The sequence below is a fragment of the Sorex araneus genome, chromosome X, assembly GCF_027595985.1.
Source record: "Sorex araneus isolate mSorAra2 chromosome X, mSorAra2.pri, whole genome shotgun sequence".
In the NCBI taxonomy this organism is placed as follows: Eukaryota; Metazoa; Chordata; class Mammalia; order Eulipotyphla; family Soricidae; genus Sorex; species Sorex araneus.
In genome coordinates, this window is record NC_073313.1 from 208,499,819 (window position 1) to 208,522,776 (window position 22,958).

The 22,958-nt window shown below is 45.4% G+C and overlaps 1 protein-coding gene across 1 annotated transcript in view; it reads right to left on the bottom strand.

Moving 5' to 3' along the window:
- The window catches only part of WIPF1 (WAS/WASL interacting protein family member 1), a 124,404-nt gene extending 110,195 nt beyond the window's left edge, over positions 1 to 14,209 (bottom strand). Inside the window, exon 1 of the mRNA XM_055122864.1 lies at positions 13,967 to 14,209. The gene's annotated coding sequence lies outside the window, so the exon portion shown is untranslated. The remainder of the gene's footprint in view (positions 1 to 13,966) is intronic.
- Between the last annotated feature and the right edge of the window lie 8,749 nt (positions 14,210 to 22,958).

Consider the following 22,958-nt stretch of genomic DNA (forward strand, 5'->3'; position numbering starts at 1 on the left):
CATGTTTTTGTTTTTTTTTATGTATTTTTTAAATTTTTATTGAATCACTGTGAGATAGTTACAAGCTTCCACGTTTGGGTTAAAATTACACAATGATCAAACACCCATGCCTCCACCAGTGCACGTTCCCCACCACCAATATTCCCTGTATACCCCCCTTTTCCCATCCTCCCCCTGCCTTCATGGCAGACAATATTCCCCATACTCTCTCTCTACTTTTGGGCATTATGGCTTGCAACACAGACACTGAGAAGTCATCATGTTTGGTCCATTTTCTACTTTCGGCATACATCTTTCATCCCAACTGGTTCCTCCAGCTAAGAAAATGATAACTGGAACAACCTCCTTGTTTTCCCACCAAATCTGTGTCTCAGTGTGCAGGATGAAGCCAACTTCTGGTGAAACAGTACCCCTGGAGAACATCACATTAGCAGGAACCCCAAGAAGCAAGAACAGCACAGGTTGTTTTGGATGTCATCCGAGTTTCTTACCACAAAATTGCAATGTGTTGTTCCTCAGACCAGGGAAAGAAACAAAAGCTAGGGTCTCCACCAGGAGCTGTCACAAACATCAACCAAGCCTGGTGGCTCTTCCAAAACAAAGCCCCAGGTGGGCATAGTTACCCACTCCCTAAAATTACCACCATTGCAGCAAACACCCGACAAAGGGTGCACTTCAAGTCACCGGTGCACAGGGCTTGGTCTGAGAATGTACAAAGGGCTCTTGCGTAAACAATGACTTCTGCCTTCCAGGACAAGGGCTGATATAAGGACATAAAGCAACACTCAACAGGCTTCCCCAGGGATGCCTGCCTCCTGCTTCTCTCTTATGTGGGTAAGCCAGTGGTACGTATATGAGTGCCTGCTGTGTGTGCATATGCGTAGACCTGTATGTGGGAGAGGACTGGGTTTTGAGGCTGTGGCTGTGGGTGACTAATCCAGGCAAAGGGTGAACAGAATGGATGTACACGTGCATCCAGTGAGGTCATGTGCTTTTCGCTAGCTGTAAACAAAACGAGATCTGCATTTGGCTCAAATCCCATCCCCACAAATAACATCATGAAGGATGTTTCAGGATAATAGCCAACATTCTCCCTCCAGCAAGTATACAATGAGAATTCAGCATTAATAAAGAACTCTATGCATTGTCTGGCCTATAGCTTGATGTTTATGTACTACACACATGTGCATATACAATTTAGCCACATGAGAAATGTGATCAACTATCTTTCCTATTCCCTAGCCCCTATTTATCAAATGCATAGTCAAGGCAAAATTTCAGACTCAGCAGCTCGCTGACCAGTAAGTTAAATGTTATCAATAATCTTGATTAGACACTGCCTGACATGGAGACATTAAGTCTGTCCTTCCTAGACATTGCAGACATCGCATGTTCTCAATCTTCTCCCCATCCTACAGATTATCATTGGACAGCTACCAGCCTGGGATCAGACTACAGGCCTTGAATACCTGGTCTGCTCTTTTTTACTTTGCCATGCTAGAAGAGTCAATGAAAAAGGAATTAAAGCAAAGGACCTGGTTAATAAAGGTTAACCTGGTTGTGACTTAATTTTCATGAGTCACTGGTGTCTCTGAGAATGGATAGAGATGCAGAGCCAAATGTTAAGTCAAGTGAAGGAAGGACAGAGGGGACAAACACCCCCTGACTTTAGTATAATGGAACCTCAAGACATGCGTGAGTGCAAACTCTAATCCCAAACTAGAATATACAGTAAAAGAAGATGGTGTCAATCCCCCAGGTTCTATTTCCCCTGGTCTCTATGTCATTCACTGGCTAGAGCAATGGGAACTTCCTAGCAAGGCAGAAACCACATCAGAACAAGCTGGGCTCTCTGGGCCCGGCTCAGCTTTAGGATACCAGCCAATGGCCTTGGGATCTTGAAAAGGACCCATGTTTTTAAATGGAGGTTGAGTTTTAAGGGATTCGTGGTCCCTCAGCACATGGACACACATGGAGAACTGGAGGCCTACTGATTTCTATTTCTCATTTGATCTTCTCTGTTATGTGCTCCAATCTCAATGAAGACTGTTTTGGAGAAACAGACGAAGATGCTGCACGCAGTGAACTCACTCAGCTTCCCGGAGCCGGGAGCTCTGCAATAGGATACAGCATGCGGAGGAATTCCTCTGGCCAGGGACAGAAGCATGCAGCATCAGTCTTCCTCAGGATCTTGTGTCTTCTCCCTGTTTTGTGGCCTCTTGAGTCAACCCCTCCTGTCTCTGTCAGTTTTCTGTCTGATCGAGGGCATCTTCCTTGCATGAGGGCCTTGCTTTTATTCAGGCCTGGCAGTCTGAAACTCATCTTTCAGGAGACACTGAACTGGACAATTGGGTCTCATTCAGGAGACCCAGCCCTTGGAGGGTATGATGCCATTATGTTCCTTTTTAAACCAGGAAGTCCTTTTGTACAAGTTTATAGCCTTTACGATATTAAGAACAGAGTAAGACTTTACTATGGCAGATATGAAGGGAACTTATTTTTCAGGTCCAACTTCTGCTGCCCAGACACAATCTCTTTGCCATCTGTGTCAGCTTAGTTACAAAGCACTGTTATTATTCAAGGCTGCACAATGTTGGCCCGAACTACTCGAATACAAAAAAAAATTCTGCTGATTGATTTAGTTATTCTGTTCATATAAACGAATCCAGTTGTACAGCTGTTTCTGATTAGCCAATGTACTGCTCAAGTTATATACAAATAATTTTATAATGAACTCAGCAACTACAAGGACAGGAGAGGGGGAATCTGGTCTCACCTCCCTGAAAACAAATAGTAACAACAGGACAGGGGACTTGAACAACGATCCAGGTTTGAATTCCTATCTCCTATGATTCACTTTTTCCTCTGGTGATTCAGCATAACTTATAACAAATGCTCTCAAAGAAACTCTGTCTCTAGACTTTTGAATTCAAGAGAGAAAACCAGTTAGCTTTGCAAGCATAAAATTCCTTTAAAATTTCCCAGCTTCATATTTTGTAAGTTCCCATTCTTCCCATTAAAACTTATATTTGGGATAGGGCTAGAGCATATGGTTTACATGTGGCAAACTTACCCAGTATCTAATGATCCTTTGAGCATCACTGGGAGTAGCCCACAAGCACTGCTGGATGTGTGTGGGCCCCCAGAAAACCAAATAGTTTATATTTCCTGAAACGATTTTTGGTGGTTTGGGGGCACACCCATATATGCTCAAGGCTTAGTCAAGGTTCTGCACTCAGGGATCTCTTCTCTGTGGTGCTTGAGGGAACATGTGGGATGCCAAGGGATCAACCCAGGACAGCTACTTGCAAGGCAAGTGCTGAACCCACTGTCCTGTCTCTCTGGCCCTGAAACCGTTTTTTAAATAATAAACTTCTAGGTGGAAATGCTGGAATTGAAGAGCCAGTACTTTATTATACATAGAAATCAAGTGGGTTTTTTAAAAATTTCATTTCAATATAGAACAATTATGCTCCAAGGCTTACACACAAGTTTGTGGTTTTTCTCCAGCTCTATAAGACAAATCATATACTCATTAGAAAATTAAAGAAATGATGTTGGAATGATGCGCATGAGAAACTATAAATAACAGTATTGTAAACTACAGAATCTCAATAAATCAAAAAGAAAACTAATATGGGTTTAAAAAATAAAATTAAGGAAAAGGCAAGGCATGTATAATTCAAGTGAAAGAACAGATGCTTTTTAAAAACAGTAAAAAGATAGTGACAAGTATTCCCTCAAGAAATGATTTGAAACGAAACAGAAAAAAGAGATTAGAAAGTTTATACTTCTAAAATGAATTACACTGGCAAGGATATGAGGAAACATATTTTCAAATCGTAGGATTGTGAATTACTGTACCTTTGGAAAGTAATGTACTTTGGGGACTCCGACAAACAGAAATGGAAGCTTCTATATATATAAGCATGTTCAAACTAACTCATTGACTTTTTCTCACACACAGATGTTCAATAAAGAACTGCTGTTGTCACACAGAACTTGAAAAGAGCTAAGTAGGTAAAGAATGCCATATTAACCAGCCATGACCTAACTTAGAGGTTTTTAAAAAATAATTAATTTATTTTGGGGGGTCTCCCAAGTACATTCGGGGGGGCCCAGAGGCACTCCCAGTGATACTCAGCCTGGCTATGCAAGTCTCAGTTTGATGGCTCAATACTCAGTCCAGCCCAGCAATGCAGTGCTGCTCAGGTCCAACGGGACTGGGCACCGCCAGGACCACACCTAGCAGTGCGTAGGGCCCTCCAGGGTTATACTTGGCCGTGTACAGGGGCCCTGTGATTTTGAAGATAGAATTCAGATCCTTACGTGTGCAAGGCATGTGCCCCTGTTCTCTGAGCTTTCTCACCTAATGAGATAGAGCTAAATAAAATTTTTTCTTTTTAAAATTGGAGAAAATTAATGCTGTTTTATTATGTTAGAATAAAAATGCTTGTGGCTATCAAAGAGGTTTCTACACTTCTGTGTTCTCTGCAATATTATTATATTATTTATAGGATTTAGTGTTTATCAGTGGACGGATGGATGGAAAAGCGTTGACATAGTGTACACAGTGGAATATTGCCATGAGAAAGAAGGAAATCCTGCCCTTGGCAAACAACATGGATGAGCTTGAAGCATTATGCACAATAAAATAAATGAGAGGAAAAAAGACACATGCTGTCTTTTATCTGTGCAATGTGAGAAAAGTCAAACTCATGGAAATAGTAGCAGGGGACTTTTAAGAGGCTGGGGATGTGACCAGGCGAATGCTGGTGGAGTGCAAACTTCAGACAAATTAGTTCTAGGGATTTAAGGGGAAGCATTGTGATTAGAGTAACATCTAGATTACGTATTTGAAAGTATGTTTAAATACACTTTTAAATATATTAGATGCTCTTACCCCACTAAAGAAACACTAATGATGTGTGATGGAGGTAACACAATCCTAACACTGCAGCAGTGACCATATTGCCATATAAAGTACCAGATCAACACACTGCATGTCTTCAACACACATGGTTGTGTAGCTATGGTTCAGTTAAGAAAAAAACAAAACAAAATAAAAGGGATCTAAACAATCATACAGAGGGTAGGGCACTTGCCTTGCACACAGCTGACCCAGGTTGAATCGCCAGCACCCTATCTGGCACCCTGAGCCCTGTCAGCAGTGATACCTGAGTGCAGAACTGGGAGTCATCCCTGAGCACTGCAGGGGTTGGCCCCAAAACAAAATAAGTAAATGAAAATTTAAAAATAACAAACAGAAAAACATGATTACTTTTACTAGAAAAATACATACATTTATATGTAGGAATATAATTCAGGAGAAAGATGAAAATTATATCCTGAACCTATAATATTGGTTCCTGGAGGAAATAGAATTGGGAGGTAGAAAAATCATTCATTTTTCTTTACAGATGCCTATATTTTCACCTTATATGTCAAGCAAGCAATATATACATATTTTCTCAACAAGCTACCAGAATGCAGTTTGGTTTTTCAAAAGTGAGACACATTTTCAGCAAAAACAAGGAAGCAGAGACTGAATTACAAGGCCAGAACACAGGCCTGATAGTTAACAAAAAGCCCTTCTGACTTGAAGAGACACATCATGGATTAGAGCAAAGTAGAGATGATGTAAACAAGAACTCTATGCAGAAAGGAATGTCATGGTTAAAATGATACAATAATACCCTCTGCATAGTTATCTCTAGGCAACTGAGATTTTTTTTTTTACTTCTCCCAATTTATCATCAAAAAGAGATTAAGGAAGGAGTAATTATGATGTTTAAATAATGAGGTTCTAACTTCAAAAGTTTGTAGTGTATCACACAAAAGAAAGTCCCACTTTTAACAATAAACATATTTTAGTTTATCTCAAAAGGTGAAACTTAAGGGGGGAAAGCAAACAAGCAAAAGAAAATGCTAAAACTCTAAGAGGAAAAAACGCAGTATGGACTTTAATACACCGACTGATGTTTTGTGTTATTTCTTAAATCATTCATGGTAGTCAAACTCTGGGCCAATAGATGTAAAATAGACACTGCTTAAAGTATACTGCTCTATGTTTTTCAGAGACTTTCAATTGCCTTTTTACATCCTCAAAAAACTGAATCAGAATTTTCAATACCAGCTAAAAATTTGTTCTCCTGTCCCTCGTGGCTTCTGGGAGAGTCAAAGAGATGGTTCAGCGGCCCCCTCTCCCAGAACTGCCTGCTCCCCGACCCACCCGCACGCTGTCAATCCTATCCCAAGACTTCCTGGAAGCCTGCAGTGCCTGCCCTGCTTCTCTCTCCTCTTCAATTTCAGGCCCACCTGCCTGTAATACCCATCCCCATCAAGGAAAACGACTGTGGTTAAGATGCTGAGCTCATTGTTTACATTTTCAGAAAAAGAGGGGTAATGTTGTCTCAAAATCTTCTCCAACCATCATCTGAAGGTTTCTGACTTTCAAAATCTCATCTGGGGGATGGGGCGGGGAGTTTCAGGGTTTCAGGAAATACTGAATCACATGTTCAACACTTCAACATTGCATTACGCCATCTCCTAGGGCCTGCCTCACAGGCCCAGAATCTTCAATCAACAGAGTGTCTCCAGCATCTAGTGTGTGTGGGAGGTTTCTGAGAAGGGGGGGTGGTAGTGGGAGGGGGACACACAGTAATTGACAGCAAAAAAAAAAATTCTACCAATTACCCCTTTGGTTTGACTGCCAATGAAATGACTAAATTCTGTCAATGAATTGGTTGATTGTTAGACTTGGTTCAGTGGGCTGACTTGGGCATCCTTAGCAAGAACAAGTGAGTTGGTGGTCTGAAGCTGGTAGTCTAGATTCTGATGACTGTGGACAACCAGTAATGATACTCACACCATATACATACACAGATGTATGTCCAGAGAGTTGAAAGCTATATAGCGATTAAAAAGAAACCAGAAGTAGTTCTAAGAACTACTAAAAAAGTAGAGCAAACAATTGCCACATAATTTAGTCTCAACTAGGTATGTGGACACGATGGAGTAGAAGGAGGCAAATTGCAGGAAAGTAATGAAATTACTTTCATTTTAACAGTGTTTACTGTTAAAATGAATTAAGAGCCTGAGAGATAACTGACTAGTGCACATTCTTTGCAAGAATGTGGGTTTAATCCCGGCACCACAGGGTCCTCCAGGCACTGGTAGGTGTGGCACCCCCACCACCCCCCAGACTAAAATGGGGCTAGAGAGATATGTTCTGTCAGCATCCCAGAAGTAATCCCTGAGCACAGACCTGGGAGTAAGCCCTGAATGCAAGTGGGTGTGGCCCAACCCCCATTCCAAGACAAATAAAATGAATTAAGATGTACACCATCCATATAAAGTACTGCTTATGAGAAAGAAATAAGATATTTAAATGCTGTAGCACTGTAGCACTGTCATCCTGTTGTTCATCAATTTGCTCGAGCGGGCACCAGGAACGTCTCCATTGTGAGACTTGTTGTTACTGTTTTTGGCATATCGAATACGCCACCGCTAGCTTGCCAGGCTCTGCCATGTGGGCAGGATACTCTCGGTAGCTTGCGGGCTCGCCAAGAGGGACAGAGGAATCTGTCCTGGGTCGGCCACGTGCAAGGCAAATGCCCTACCCGTTGTGCTAATAAATACTAGCTAGCTAAATGGTACCTGTACTGTAAGAAAAATAGAAAATATATAAACTTTTATTTTGCGTAGTAATTGACTCCACTAGTCCAGGAAACTATGTGGCTCTCAATTTTCCATCTTATTCACCATACCTCCTACAAATACCTCATACCTGAGAGAAAGGTTTATCACTATCCCATCCACCCCCTCCATAACAATGTAGCCAGTGGCAGCCTGGGGGCGGGTATGGGGGTAAGGGAGGAGACTAGACCGTATCTTTCAGTGTTGTTTAAACTTCTTTCCCTTTTTTGTCCCCAACTTCAAAGAAAAAGATGAAGCCACAGGGGGTGGGGGCGTGGCCTAACCTTCCCCCCCCTTTTTTATGAGGAAGTGAATCAGTTGTGGGAATTTGACCAGGAAAGGTCACTACTTACATTTTACAATAATAATTGTCACCCTTCCCATGAAAGCACAAAATCTCATTTTTTCACTATTAGGACCATTATTACTGCTCATTGGCAAATATATAAAAAGCCAACTAGCATTTGAGTTTTAGTGACAGAGCACAAGCTTGACATGTATGAAGTCCTGAGTTCAATCTCTGCACTACATTCTCCCACCCACCCCCCTCGTCAGCATTGGGGGATGTACAGCACTCAAAGCTATCACATGCATAAAAGTAATGCGGTATTATAAATATCAATCAGGTGGAGGCCCACTCTTAGGATACGTCTTTCTCAGCATCTTGAGAAACCAGACTCTCTTCCATAAAGCATAAAGATCCACAACTCAAATTTTATAGCTCAAGTGGCAGAAATGAAATTTATTCAACCAATACTAAGAAGGACTATAACAAGAATGACTATTTTTGAGGGAATATAAAAATGATTTTTTTAAGTTACTACCTTGAAAGGGTTTATGATCTAATGAGGGAGATGAGAGACAAGTACTTCCAACATAGGAAAGAGTCCTCCACAGGTGGAGTTCCTGCAGTTACAGGAATCACTAAGAAGGAGGAATGAGCTCATGAGATTCTGGCTCTTTTTAAGAAGCATGGTTTTACACTGAACCAGGTTTACAGAAGCTACTAAGGACCGGAGCATATGACTAATATGCTCGAGCCCTCCGATTGATTCCAGGACTATACAGTGTTCAAGCACTCCCTGATGTAGTCCTGATGGGCCCCCTGCACTGTGGGCCTAGCACTGAACCATCAGTTGGCCAAGTATTCCTGAGAGCATCCCTGAGTTTTGCTTGAGGCATCCCTGCCACCACCAAGAAGTTACTAAACTTGTGAAAATGTTAAGTAACCCTGTCTCCTATTTATTTTAGGCATATTCTTTTATTTAATACTAGCCATTTCAATTATTTGGGGCTAAATAAGATTCAACATAGAAGAGAAGAAGCAACATGAAGAGAATAAATAATAATACAAAGGAATGTCCAGGGGAAAGGAAAAGGATAGTTTAGCAGGAGACCAGTACATGAAAAATGGAGTCTATTATGACCAAAGCTGAAGCACATGTTAAAAATGCTGAGCTTGGAACCAATCAGCTCCAAGTTTTAATACAAGCTCTGTGATCTGGCATAAGAAACCTAACTTCTCAATCCCAGGTTTCATTTGCATGTATAAAATCTTCCTCACAAAGTTGTGACTACAGAAGGATTAAATTACAAGATACATAGTAAGTGGTAATATTAAAGAAAGGACAAATGAAAAGAGGAAGGAAGGAAGGAAGGAAGGAAGGAAGGAAGGAAGGAAGGAAGGAAGGAAGGAAGGAAGGAAGGAAGGAAGGAAGGAAGGAAGGGAGGGAGGGAGGGAGGGAGGGAGGGAGGGAGGAAGGGAGGATGGGAGGATGGGAGGGAGGGAGGGAGGGAGGGAGAGGGGAATTTCTGAAAGGTTGTCCAGGTCATAGGAAGCTTTCAAAAATAGATTCACTTAAAATAACTAAGAGATCAAAGAAAATTAAAAATAAGAAACTGAGTTTACTGGAAAGATGAATTGTCAGGAGAGAATAAATGTACCAAATAAGCAATGTTAAAATGCCACAGTGGTATGATATTGCCAGTGCCAATCTTACTTACTGAAATTTCTAAAATCATGAATGAAAAGTCATGTGTCTGTGGTGACTGTGAGTACAGTAATGGTCTCCTGTTTATTGTAGCTGCACTATTTTCCTGAGTATGAATGCATTATTCTTGAGCTCTTAACTATATTACAAGTTTTCTGAAGACTGCTATGGTAAGCACACTTCCGGAGTCAAAATGTTCAGAGCCCGTCACAGAAGCCAGGGAACAAATGTGCAACCACCCCATGAACCCAGGTTCTGATCCTGTGGCAGATGCATCTCTGTCATTCCCTCACCCATGGCCACTACATGAGTGCTGTGACAATGTCCCTGACACTTCCTGGTGTCAAAAGACCAGGCACATAGCACATCTTGCCTTTGCCTTCCTGCCCTTTATCTGCCCTGAGCATCTCAGCAACATGTGCTCGACAGGGCAGTTTCTGTAGGTCGCAGACTCATGGCACGAAGAATCTTCTTTGAGAGGTGGCAGAGAGGTAATACTGGGATTAAAGTGCTGGCACTGCACACCACCAACCCTCGTTCAATCCCCAGCCCTGCCTCCAGTCCCCTTTTTTCCTCCAGGAATGATCCTTAAGCGAGGGTTAAGACCTCAGCACCACTGGGTGTGGCCCAAATCCCCTTAAAAGACAAAAAAAAAGATAAAGTCACATAAATACAGCATCATCCTGGATCATCTGCTCCATCATCCACATCCACGGCGTCACTGAAGCCCAATAATGACCATGTAGGGCTGGAGCAATAGCACAGGGGGTAGGGCCTTTCCCTTGCATGCGTCTGACCCAGGTTCAATCTCTGGCATCCCATATGGTCCCCTGAGGACCGCCAGGAGTAATTCCTGAATGGAGAGCCAGGAGTAAGCCCTGAACACCACTGAGTGTGACCCAAAAACCAAAAACACCATACATAATAATAATGACTGTGTAGAATGTCCTCATTTTAAAGGTAAAGGAACAAGTGGGTCTGGAAGCCTCTGTCCACCTCACGGGTGAATCTGGAGGAGACTCTGCCGAGGGTAGCAGTCAGCAACACCAAGGGGCTGGGGGCTGCTGAGGGGTGAGGTAGCTTTCCTGGACTTCACCCAGACTGACAGAATCTTGCTTTTATAAACTACTGGCCACACCCTGGCTGAGATCCAGCACCCTCTAAAGCTAGTCAAGTGCACTTAGCAGAACAGCCTTACTCAATGAATTCAAGGTATTCCTGAGATTCTGGTGCGGGTCGGGTTCTTATCATTCAAAAGTATACAGTTCAGTTTTTGACCTGACCATATTCTCTACAGAGGAAGTAGCATTAGTCACAGGAGGCGGGGCCCAGCGGGTGTCTAGGAGCAGAGAAGGTGGGACACAATGGCATGAGCCCATTCATCTTTCTCAGTCTGGCACATAGAGAACACTCAATAAATATTTGTTTAACAGACAAATAAATGAAAGAAGGACTGGCTACCTCCAGCTGGTAGCAATTCTACTCGCCCTAAATTCCCTGCATTGCATCTGTACCTTAAAAAGTGTCATATTTGCCACACTTATGATGCATTCCTGCTGTCTGAAACCAGGAAAGCGTTTAGAGATGGGTAACCTGCATCTCCCGCCTCACCCCAAATCACAGGGCCCAGTTGCCAGGCTAACAAAGTGGAAGAGTGTCTAACTTGATCCTAGCTAGGACCTGATTTAAGACTGTATGGCTGGTCCTCAAACATAAGTTCCCCAAACTTTCGAGCTTCACGGCATAAAGGTGGATTGTTTAGAGCAGCAGCAGAAAAACCTCTGAAAATTAGTAGGAATTTGAGGGACAATGTTGGAGGTAGGTTTCCTGAAGATTCTTCTGGGAGAATCACGAAGAGCAGATACTTGGGTGGGGGGTGTAAGGAGAGGAATTAGGCTATGTCTAGCTGTGCTCAAGACTTACTCCTGTTCTGTGCTCAGGGATCAGTTCTGGTAGCGCTTAGGGGCCATATGGGGAAAGGAGGATCAAATCCAGCTAGACTTCTTGCAAGGCAAGCACCTCACCACTTGTAGTATTTCTTGGGTCTCACATCAAATAAAGTGCAAGACGCTTGAAGATAACTTGAAAAGACACTTGAGAATAAAGCACAGCAATGAATAAAAGATGTTCTGGTTTAGTTCCATTCTCTTCCAGTACACTATACAAGTATATGAGATCCGAGAATCACAACTCTGCTTAGGAACACCCCAATATTCCACAGATAGCGTCAGAGATCCGCAACAAAAGTGTCCCTTCAAAAAAGGACTCAGACCTGACCTGAACACCTAAGATGGGCAACAGGAAAGGTAGAGCCTTCTGGATCTGAGCCTTCCTCCTGTCACTTCAGCACCAGATCAGTCCCTCCCCCGCTTCTTGGGGTCACCGCCTGCCTGGTGTCTGAGCGGCCCTCAAATATGAAGGGGTGCCTGTTTTCCCCTGGTTTCACACTTCAGCATTCCATTGGATCCTCATACCCTGAGATGCAGGAGGCTCAAAGGTTCCCTTCTGGGTTGTCCTGAGCAAGGCTCAAGTGGTGTGACATGCTGTGGGGCACCAAGAGGAGCAGACCACACAACAGACACTTCATGTGTGCAACCAGGGAAGCAAGGGGGCATCCTCTCCAGGCATGTAACTGCTCCAGACATAACTTGTCTTTACTTGGCTAATGATTCTCTGCTCCACACCACTCTAACCCTGGCACTTATAGACCTCTCCAAGAACTGGAGTAATGGCAGAGATGGCGGCAGAGGTCACAAGACTGAAAGATGTTATTCAAATGCATCAGCGGTATCTGCAGACTGGTCCATTCACCAGGTGATAGATTCCCGGCGTGGCCGAGGGTCTGATCCGCCCACGCATCCCGAAAACTCCACCATGACAGGCACATGAATATACACAGACTGAGGAGAAAGCGGCATTGTGTGCGCCCTGAAAAGAGGGACGAAATGGCCTGGGCAAGCTGCAGAAAGTCCAAAGAAAATTTACATAAACAGAAATCGAAAATCGCTTGGACTTATTTGTAATTGAGAGGTGTATTTAAGAAGAAAAAAAAATGTTGATGATTTTAAATGAAGGATTGTTCTTGAAACTGCCGTGGGAAACTGGCAAAGGAGCCCCGTCCCCCCTTGCGGGGAGGGAACAGTCCAGGGGCTCAGTGAGGGCTTGGAGCAAGGGTGGGGATCAGGGAACAAGAATGACCGACCCGGGTATTTCTAAGAGCGTGGCTCCCCCTCTCCACTCCCTGGCCGCCCCACGTCACTGGAACCGAGCCGAGAGGCTTCCGGGGACGCGGGAGAAAGCCTGGAGCCCGCAGCGCCGGGCCGGGGTGGGGGCTGGGGGGTGTTGAGGGAAATAGTCCACCGGGCTTCACCGGACCCAGGACCTAGCCAGGCTCCGTCCTCAGCAGACGCGCCCTTCGTCCATCGCAAACAGTTCCGACTCTAACCACCAGTTGAAAAGTTGGGGTCACCCCCACGGGGCCAGCCGGTTCCGTTTACACTTGCAAACTTTTCCTGATCTTTTTTGCACAATTGAAATAAAAGGGGTGGGAGGGCATTGATTTCTCCCCGGCAGGCGCGAGGCCGAGGCCGAAGGGAGGGAAGCAAGCAAGCAGTCCGGAAAGTTGGGGTGAGGCCTCGGGGCTGGGGGGTGGGGGCGGAGGGAAGCGCGGCCTGGAAGTGGCCCGAAGGTCAGAACGCACGGCGGAACGCGGGGGTCCAGCCCGGAGACGCAGGAGTCCGTGCTGAGTCGCGGGCGCGCGCGAGCGGCGGTCGGGGGTCCCGGGCCTGAGGTGGGGGAGCCGAGCCGTGCGATGGGCAGGACCCCGCTTCCCGCTCCCGCCCCTGACGAAGAAGGCGAGGCCTGGCCGGGGCGCACGCTGGCCCCGGGACGCCCCCGAGGTACCCCCATGCACACACCCAGTCCCAGCCGAGGACGAAGGTGCGGCCCCGGCGCATCCCCGCGGAGCCCCTGACCCACCGCGCAGTAACTTGGGCAGCGGCGGGTCTCGGGTACCCCCCTCTCACCCTCTCCACCGGCAGAAGCGGCGGGGCCCGGGGTCAGCGGAGCCCCCACCGCATCCCCGGGATCGCAGCTGCCCAGGGCCCCGAGGTGCGCCCCTCTCGCGGCCCCGACGTCCCGCCCGCCTGCCCCGCGGCGTCCCACAGTCAAGCCCACCCCTCGCGGGGGGTCACCGGCGGATTCGGGGGCAGGGGTCTCCCCTGACACAGTCCCGCACCCAGGGTACCCCGTGTCCCCCGCGGCGGCGCGGCGCTTACCGCGCAGCGGCTCCGGGCGGCTGCAGGACCCCGCGGCGCGCTGGGCATTTTTTTTTTTTTCTTCCTGGGAAACTTCTCCCGGGTCCGTAGGGCTGAGCCGAGCGGGCAGGAAAAGCTCTGGGCGCCGGGAGGCTGCGACCATCCGGGAACTTTGCTGCGATGTGAGCCCTCCCCCTCGGCTCCCGGTCCCCCCCTGCCGCCCCGCCACACGTGGAAGCGCCGCGGGCCCTCGGCGCTCTCCCGCCCGCTCCGGGGCGCGCCCCCAGCCGCCAGCCCCCTCCCCCCCAGGAACGTGGCTGGGGCGGGGCTGGGGCTGGCGTCCCCAGCTCTCTGGGGGTGGGGGGACGCCGCCCTAGGGGCCGGGACCCGCAGGAGAGCGGCAACAGGACTAAGTGTCCACCCCAGTCCCTTTCCTGCAGTCTCCTCTCCCGCACCCCGAAGGACAGCTTTGTCCCTTTTAAAGGCCAGATGCATTTTAAAAGTGAAGTCTGCAGCGGAGTGGAACCCACGGAGAAGGCCCACGGTCCTCACGCATCCGCCACCGTTTGCAGGACCCTCTCCCCGGTCTTCCCCGGGAAAGAGGCGGGTTCCTGCCAGCCTTGGATTGGGAGCCTATGGTCAAACTATACCGCTGCCTTTGGGAATGACTTTCCATCAGCCACGACGGTTTCAAAACGCTCTGGGGTCACCCACAGAGTTTGGGATTTGGAGAGAGCAGAATCTCTTTCTCCCTTACACGCTCTGAGAACTAACTGCAGCGCACCCCCCCCCCCCAAAAAAAAAAAAGTCTACAGTACTCTTGGGGGGAGAAGGCAGTTGGGATATAGAAAAAAGCCACTAAGTCAATTATAGTTGAAAATGATCGATCACTCTGGATAAAAACTTCCAGCTGATAGTAGGTAAAGGACAAAAATAACCTCTCAGTATCTGTATGGCAAACCATAGTACCCAGGAGGAGAAGGAGAGAGAGAAAGGGGGACAGACTGAGACAGAGACAGAGAGAGAAGTGTCTGCCGTGAGCTGGGGGTGGGGGGCTCTATGGGAGGAAAACTGGGGTCACTGGTGGTGGGAAATGTACACTGGTGAAAGGATGGGTGTTGGAACATTGTATGACTGAAACCTCAGCATGAACAGCTTTGTAACTGTGTATATCACCATGACTCAATAAAAAAAAATTCTTAATTAAATAAAAGGAAAAAGTCAAGGAAAAAGGAAAAACCAAGAAACGTGGGTTATTAGAACATATGGGTCAGAAAAGAACCACACACACAAAAATGATGATCCCTGTAACCTTTTAACCATATAGTTAAGATATCAAGGCTGTGCATGGTTGTGTATATGGACAGCACTTGAGAACCACTCCCCAAAACTGAGGAAGTGACAGCCCCTACTCCATACCACTGCACCGTGTGTTAGGTATGCAGTAATAGACATGAACCTTACAGGACAAAAATTGAGCAGTCTAGACAAACTTCCCACTGACACACTTTTGTTCCTGAATGTATCCATCCTGGAAAGGAAAGGTTAATTCCATGTCTGTTCTTCTTTTAAACCAGTTTCTATGACAAGTTGCACAAGTTATGCTCTATAAAATAAAGACAACTGAGTTCATGATTCTCTACGTTACTCCAAACATGAAAACAATCCACAAAACTTGTCACAATTACACACGAAAACTTCCTGAATTCCTTCTAGGTCTCTGGGTTGCTTTTCATTTTTTCCCTTCTTTTTCTGCTTCATGTAAGGATAACAGTAGCTCTTACCTAACATAAGTGCTGTGAAAACTAACGTGCTAAGTCCTCTGAAAATGGACAGTATGGCATACATGAAGAATGGGAATGGTTCATTTTATCCTTCCACTTCCCTGGCTTGATGTTATGACCTGGGACACACACACTTGGTTGTGGTGCTCTGTACTTTTGAGTTGTGGTGCTTGTGCATACTTTCATTGCAGTGCTTGCGGGGGGTTGCACCATTAGCTGTGGCACTGGGGATCACAAACATGCCACCAGGATAGCACTCGGCATGTGGAGCAGAGCCAGAGATCAAACGCAAGGCAGACACTTTACCAAGATGAACCGTCCTCCAAGGCCTTTACTATTTCTTCAAGTTTTCAAGTCCTGCAGAACCCCAGGGTAAGTATTGATAATTATTGGAACTGACAATTATTGAATGAGATTATTATTGAATGAGAACTCTTTAAATTTATGTATTTCAAGTGTCTATGAAACTTAATTTTTGCATTAGTATGCCCGAAGAAGGAAAGTTTTCCCCTCTCCTCACTTCACCATTGGAAGACAAACAAAAACAGGGTGTGAATTGTCCCCGGTTTTTAATCCCCCAGAAGAATAGCCATCCTGGATGTCATGGATACTGAGCTCTCTTAGCTCAGAGCCCAATAGTTCACTCAATCAGGTCAAAACCTGATTAGTATTTTACCAGTTGCAATTCTCTGCTTTTGCAACTGGGTGGTCTAAGATTACGCTAAATGTTAACATTTGGGGGAAGCTGAGTGAGTGAATATGGATACATATACCCACCTACTAACATAAAAATCAAAGACAGAGCACAGTCAGGTGTGACACAAAACTCCATCAATTGATTGATTAGTTAATTATTAAAAATTTATGATTCATCTGGGGCGAGAGAGATAATAAACCAGGGTGAGGCTGGCATGTGCCCAACACAAGTTCGATCCCCAGCACCCCATGCAATGCAGTTTCCCAAGCACCACCAGGAGTGATCTCTGAGCACAGAGCCAGGAGTAGGCCCTGAGCACAGTTGGGTGTGGATGCCCTCTTCCCCATGGATAAAACAAAAACAAAGCTATCTTAAAAAAAAAAAAAAACCAAAACAGCAGAAACAACAACAATCTAAACCTGATCTGGAGGTAAGAACTAAAGTAGGCCAGATATGTACAGCTGTCACCCATAGTAGGCCTAAGTCAGTGGCTCTTTGTAAGACATCTGGGACCCACAAGTTAAATAGAAGTGGCCTGAGGGGTTAGTTCTGAGGTTCCCAGATCAGGGTAGAGCTGCAGTGGCGCTGAGTGGCACCTGCTTACCCCTGGGAAATAAATCAGCCCTCTCTGTATCAGCATTAGTGGGCTGAGGGCAGCAGAATAAAGGTCTGGGGTCCAAAGAGCATGCAGACCTTTAGTTACACCCTTGCCCAGCGCTCCTTCAAGCCATCAGACTTTCAGTTAGAGTTTAGTCCTGATCAAACCGGGACCTAATCACAGGATACTCCCAGGCTGAACCTGGCAATAAAGAGGTTGCCAGGTGCCAGTGAACACAAACCTTCTGTGGAGTTGCATCATGGACTGTGGGGGAGATACAAGATTGGCAACTGTCAAAGGTTTCTGAACACACAACAATCATAAATGAATTCAAAGTCACCTGCATAAGTGAATCTGAGTTGCTCCTGGCAGCGCTCGCCCAGGTTGTATGTTTTGAGTGCAAAGGTTTCGGCAGCCCTGTCCTAGTAGCCACCAGGGCTGCTTGGTGTGACAGGTGCTATTGATACTTTTGAACGCGATTCCCCACTGACCATTGAGTCCTGCGGGACACTGACCTCCATGGACCCTGACAGGCATCGGCCGCTGCTAGCTGTGGGATGCAGTGGAGTTCTTCTGCCCTCCTGCCCTTCCTTCGGGAGACACCAGCCAGAGTAGGCTTGTGACCACACATTCCCAGCAGTGATCCAGAGAGATTCAGACTCATAGACACAGTCTTCAGGTGGAATTAGGCAGCGGCAACCCTACACTGCTCCCTAGCCTTCACTTCACACCTGGCACAACGTGTGCATCGAGTTGTGACTCTGGGAGCTCTGGTGGTTGAGTCTGGAAACTCTGTTGTCTGAGATCCCTGGTGCCAGAAGCAATTTCTGGCCACAGCACAGCACAGTGTAGTCTGTGCAAACACTACAAAAAAATGGGCGCAACCCTCAGCAAGCACCACAACTAGAAAGATACACAAACATCCCTACCGGGAAGTGCAACTCTTGGTGAACACCTGTGTGAACACCACAGCAATCCCTGGGAGCAACAAGACTGTGACCTATGAGTCTCAGCAAAGAGTGACTGCCCTGAGGGACCGGAGTGAGAAGAAAGTGGGTAAGGGGCTTAACTTGCAAGCAGTCAACCCACTGATCCTGTTGTCTTCTGAGCCTGCCAAGAGTAATCCCTGAGTGCAGAGCCAGGAGAGGGACCTGAACACTACCAGTGTGACCCAAAAACAGAGAGACAGAGACAGAGACAGAGACAGAGAGACACAGAGAAAGAGAGAGAGAGAGAAAGGGAGAGAGAGAGAAGGGAAGAGAGGGAGAATGAGAGAGAAAATGAGAGGGAGAATGAAAGAAAGAGAGAGAGAGTGTGTTCACCTTGGTAAGCACATGGGCAAACACCACAAGTAATGAAGTGCCAATCTCAGTGAGCCCATGGCCAAGTGTGCAAACTATACAATCTCTTGTGCACCACAACCAGGCATGTGTGCAATGGCTGGTCATTGTACCACCCAAGAAGGAAGGAGGGAAGGGGACATAAATAAATATTATGTACCTGCTACTTTAAATTCACTATCAAAATTCCTATTTGGTGGGTCATAGAGATAGTGCAGGTATTAAGGCACTTGCTTTGCACATGGCCAACCTCGGTTTGATCCCCAGCACTGCCTATGCTCTCCCAAACACCACAGGGAGTTGATCTCTGAGCACAGAAACAGGAATAATCTCTGAACACAGCCAGGTGTGGTCCCAACCCCCCTGAGAAGTGAATAAATTTTAAAAAAGCCCTAATTTTATCCTTCACCATATAATTGACACCTTTGACTCAGTTTACCTACCCTCCAGCCCCCATCCCTTTTGGCAACCACTAGTGCCATAGTCTAAAAGGTTGTGTATGTTTCGTTTTGTTAATTCATTTTGTGTGAGTTTCTCTACATACCACACAAAAGCGAAATCTTGCCTGTTTCTGTTTGACTTCTTTCACTGAGCATAATATGCACTAGATTCGTCTATGCTGCAAATGGAAAGATTTCACCTTTTCTTAATATCTGATCAGTATCCATTGTGTATTATAATGCTATGCTATAGGCCCTTGTCTGTGCTTGAAAAGTGTGGCAGGGAGGCCCACAGCTATAGTGCAGTGGGGAGGGCTCTTATAATACATAGCATATACCAATCATATGCTAGCTATTGAGTAAAAGTTCTTAGGTTGTTTCCAACTTTTAGCTACTATAAATAGTGCTGCAATAAACATGGGAGTGAAAATATTTCTTCAAATGGGTGCAGTTGTCTTTAGAGGCATAAATACTCAGAAGTGTGAAAACTGGTTAAATGGAATTTCTATTTTTTTTTGAGAAATCACCATACTGCTTTCCATGATGGCTATTCCAATTTACTTTCCCACAGTGTTCAAGTATTCCATTCTTCCCACATCCTTTCCAATACTTGTTATTTCTTGTCTCTGGATAATAGCCATTTTCTCAGGTATGGGGTGATATGTTACAGTTGTTTTGATTTGCATTGCCCTAGAGATAAGCTATGATGATAGCTTTCCGTGTGCCTTATAACTTTCTATATGTCTTTAGAGAAGTGTCTATATTCAGGTTCTCTGCTCATTTTTTATTCGGCATGCTTTGTTGTCACTAAAGTTTACTAGGTTTTTGTATATTTGGGATAACAACTAACCCATGTCAGATGTATAAAGGGCAAATGTCTATATTTCAATAGGATGTATATTTATCTTGATAAAAATTTCTGTGCAGAAGATTTTTAATTTAACATAATTCCATTTGTTTCATTTTGCTTTTACTTCCCTCACCAATGGAGCTGAGTTCTCAAACCCATGTCTGAGGTCAACACCAACGAACATACCGTGTTTGTCTCCTCCAGTTTTATGGTCTACATCCAAGGTTGTACATCCAAGTCGTTATCATTTAACAGTGAGAAGAACAGCCTATGGAAAGAATCTGTACTATGGAAAGAGTAATTTAAGAGAGAGTCTAGAAGTTCTTATCATTCTGTGGTTCTGTTTTTTTTAAAACAATAAAGTCTCTTATCTAAAAGCCTGTAGAGGGTGGAAAGGAGATACTTAATAGATTAGAGATTTATTATACAGATATAAAATTGACTGTTTCACTTTATTATGCTTCACCGATACTTCTCTTTTTTTGACAAGCCCAGTGTTGGGGGCAATCCGAATTCAGTGTCTATCTGTGGAATTTTTACAATCACATGTGATCATTTTGTATATCTGGGTCATGTTTAAGGTAAGTGCACTGTTTTTTAGACATAATGCTATTGCACATTTAATATTGTGTAAGCATAATTTTTATAGGCACTGGCTATTTTTTAAATTGTGCTTTGTTCCAATATATACTTCATTGCAGTTGGTCTGCATTTGGACCCTCAATATCTCCAAGGTGTACCTTGTATACAGTAAAAAATTGGAGAAAACTTTTGGATATAACAGAGAAGGTTTCTAAACTTTTGTTTAAAATAAAAGTTTCTGTTTTGAATAAGCTGGCAAGAATAAAGCATTGACCTCCAGAAAGAGAGAAATTGAATAATTGTGAGAGCCCTTCCCAGACCAGTGAGTGGGTTTGAGAAAGTTATTGGCATTCCTTGAATGTGCTCTTCTCCATCAGGAACCTGTGTGGGGTGAGGGGGTGTCTTCATTCTCCCCAACCACATGATTCAGAAGCAAGGAGTGAGCTTACAATTGGGACCTTCAAATCCAACTTAGCCTCCAAGGATTAAGCCAATTTTTTTTAAAAAAACAATGGAGCAGTGGGTGCCAGGGTACAACAAAGAGGGAATCATAATGTGAATTGTGGACTTTAGCCAATAAAAACGTTTCAGTGTTGGCTCGTCAATGATAAGGAATGCACTTCACTAATCAGAGAATCCGGGAACTGAGATGGGGGAGGGGAGGGATGTTTGTTGAGAAGTATATGGGAATTCTTACTCACTAGTTTCTTTTCTTTTTGAGGGGGGCGAGGGCAGACCCGGTGATGCACAGGGATTAGTCCTGGCTCATGCACTCAGGAATTACTCCTGGCAGTGCTCAGTGGACCATATGGGATGCTGGGAATTAAACCAGGTCAGCCCTGTGGAAGGCAAATGCCCTACCCGCTGTGTTATCACTCCAGCCCCTTTACTCTCGAATTTCTGTTTAATCTTTCTGTCAACTTAAAATTACTCCCCCCCCAATAACATCTATTAAATAAAACTTAAATGATGCTTACTCAATTATTGCCCACCTAGAAAGATTATTTTGTTTGGTTTTTTGAGTCACACCTAGCAGTGCTCAGGGGCTACCCTGGCTCTGCGCTCAGGGATCACTCCTAGTGGTACTCAGGGGACCAGATGTGATGCCAGAGATTCAATCAAACTTTGGTTTGGCAAGATACAAGGCAAGTAGCTTACCCCTATACTATCTCTCCACCCCTTCATTGCATCTTTTTTTGGTGGGGGGAGGAAGCACACCTGGCAATGTTCAGGGCTTACTCCTGGCTTTGCCCTAAGGAATTTCTCCTGCCTGGCTCAGGAGATCATATGAGACTCTGGGGATCAAACTTGAGTCAGTTGTGTGCAAGGCAAGAGCCCTGCCTGCTGTACTATTGCTCCAGGACTCATTGCATTTTAAAGTGAGAGCAACCCTTCAAGATTAAAATAAATGCCTGTGGGCCAGAGAGATAGTAAAGTGGGTAGGGCACTTGCCTTGCACACGTATGACTTGGTTTCAATCTCTGGAATCCTATATGGTGCCCTGAGCACAACCAGAAGTCACTCCTGAGTGCAGAGCTAGAAGTAAGCCCCGGGCACAACGGGGTGTGGCCTCCCAAAACAAAATTAGATAAATAAAATGTTTGAAAATAATTTGTCTTTAACTTATTCGCTCTAATTTACATTGTTTTCCTTTTTGTGTCACACCCAGGGATGCACAAGGGTTACTCCTGACTCTGCGTTTAAGAATTACCCCTGGCAGTGCTCGGGGAACCATATGGGATGCTGGGAATTGAATCAGGTCAGCTGCATGCAAGGCAAACACCCTACCCGATGTGCTATCGCTCCAGCCCCTAATTTACATTTTTGTGTGTGTTTAATAATGTCTCTAGATTATTCAAGTAATGTATGATTATAATCTGTAGTCTATTTCTGTATCACTTATGGGGAGAACACACAAACGTTATTCCTGGTATTAGACACCTCCGAAGTATTGGGAGATATATGGACAAATGCTGAATGAATGTGTGCGTGTGTGTCTGGATATGCACCCTGGACTGTGGTGCCAGGGGCAGAAGCCACTTTCCTGCCCCCCGGTTTGGTGGAGGGGCTCGTGCAGAGCTGCAGCACTGGTTCCCATCTCCCAAGCTTGGTGTCTGGGAAGGGGTCAAAGAGCTGGAATGTTCATGTCCTGACCAAGTGACCTGCAGGCTGGGGGCGGAAAAAAGCCAAACTCTCTGGCTGGCTGGAGGGGAAGCCAAGATGGGCTATAAATAAATGAGATCAGCAGTGGTGGTCCAGGGAGGCCTGGTGGGGCTTTCCAGACCATTTTTCAGCAAGCTCAGTCCTGATGGGTCTGTCATTCCCTCACCCCCACATTGGGTCTGCAGCACCCACAGGGGCCAGAGGAGCTGTTCAAGGTTAATGAGTCCTTCGGGGCCAGGGGGGCTCAACTGGAGGAAGGAAGAAACTCCCACTTTCTCATTTATCACAAGGGTCAAACTTGGAAATAAAATGGCCACTTCCTGACCAGCAGAAACAGCTTCTGGGTCACCACCAACTTTAATGCAGTCTCTTACCAATCTTTACAGCATCCTGCATTCCATAACCTACTCTGTGTGTGTGTGTGTGTGTGTGTGTGTGTGTGTGTGTGTGTGTGTGTGTGTGTGTGGTGGGGTGGGGATTCCACTAAGTAGTGCTGGTTGCACTTGTCTTCAGACAACAGGCATCTTCATACACAGTCAGGCAGAGCATCCAGGCACCT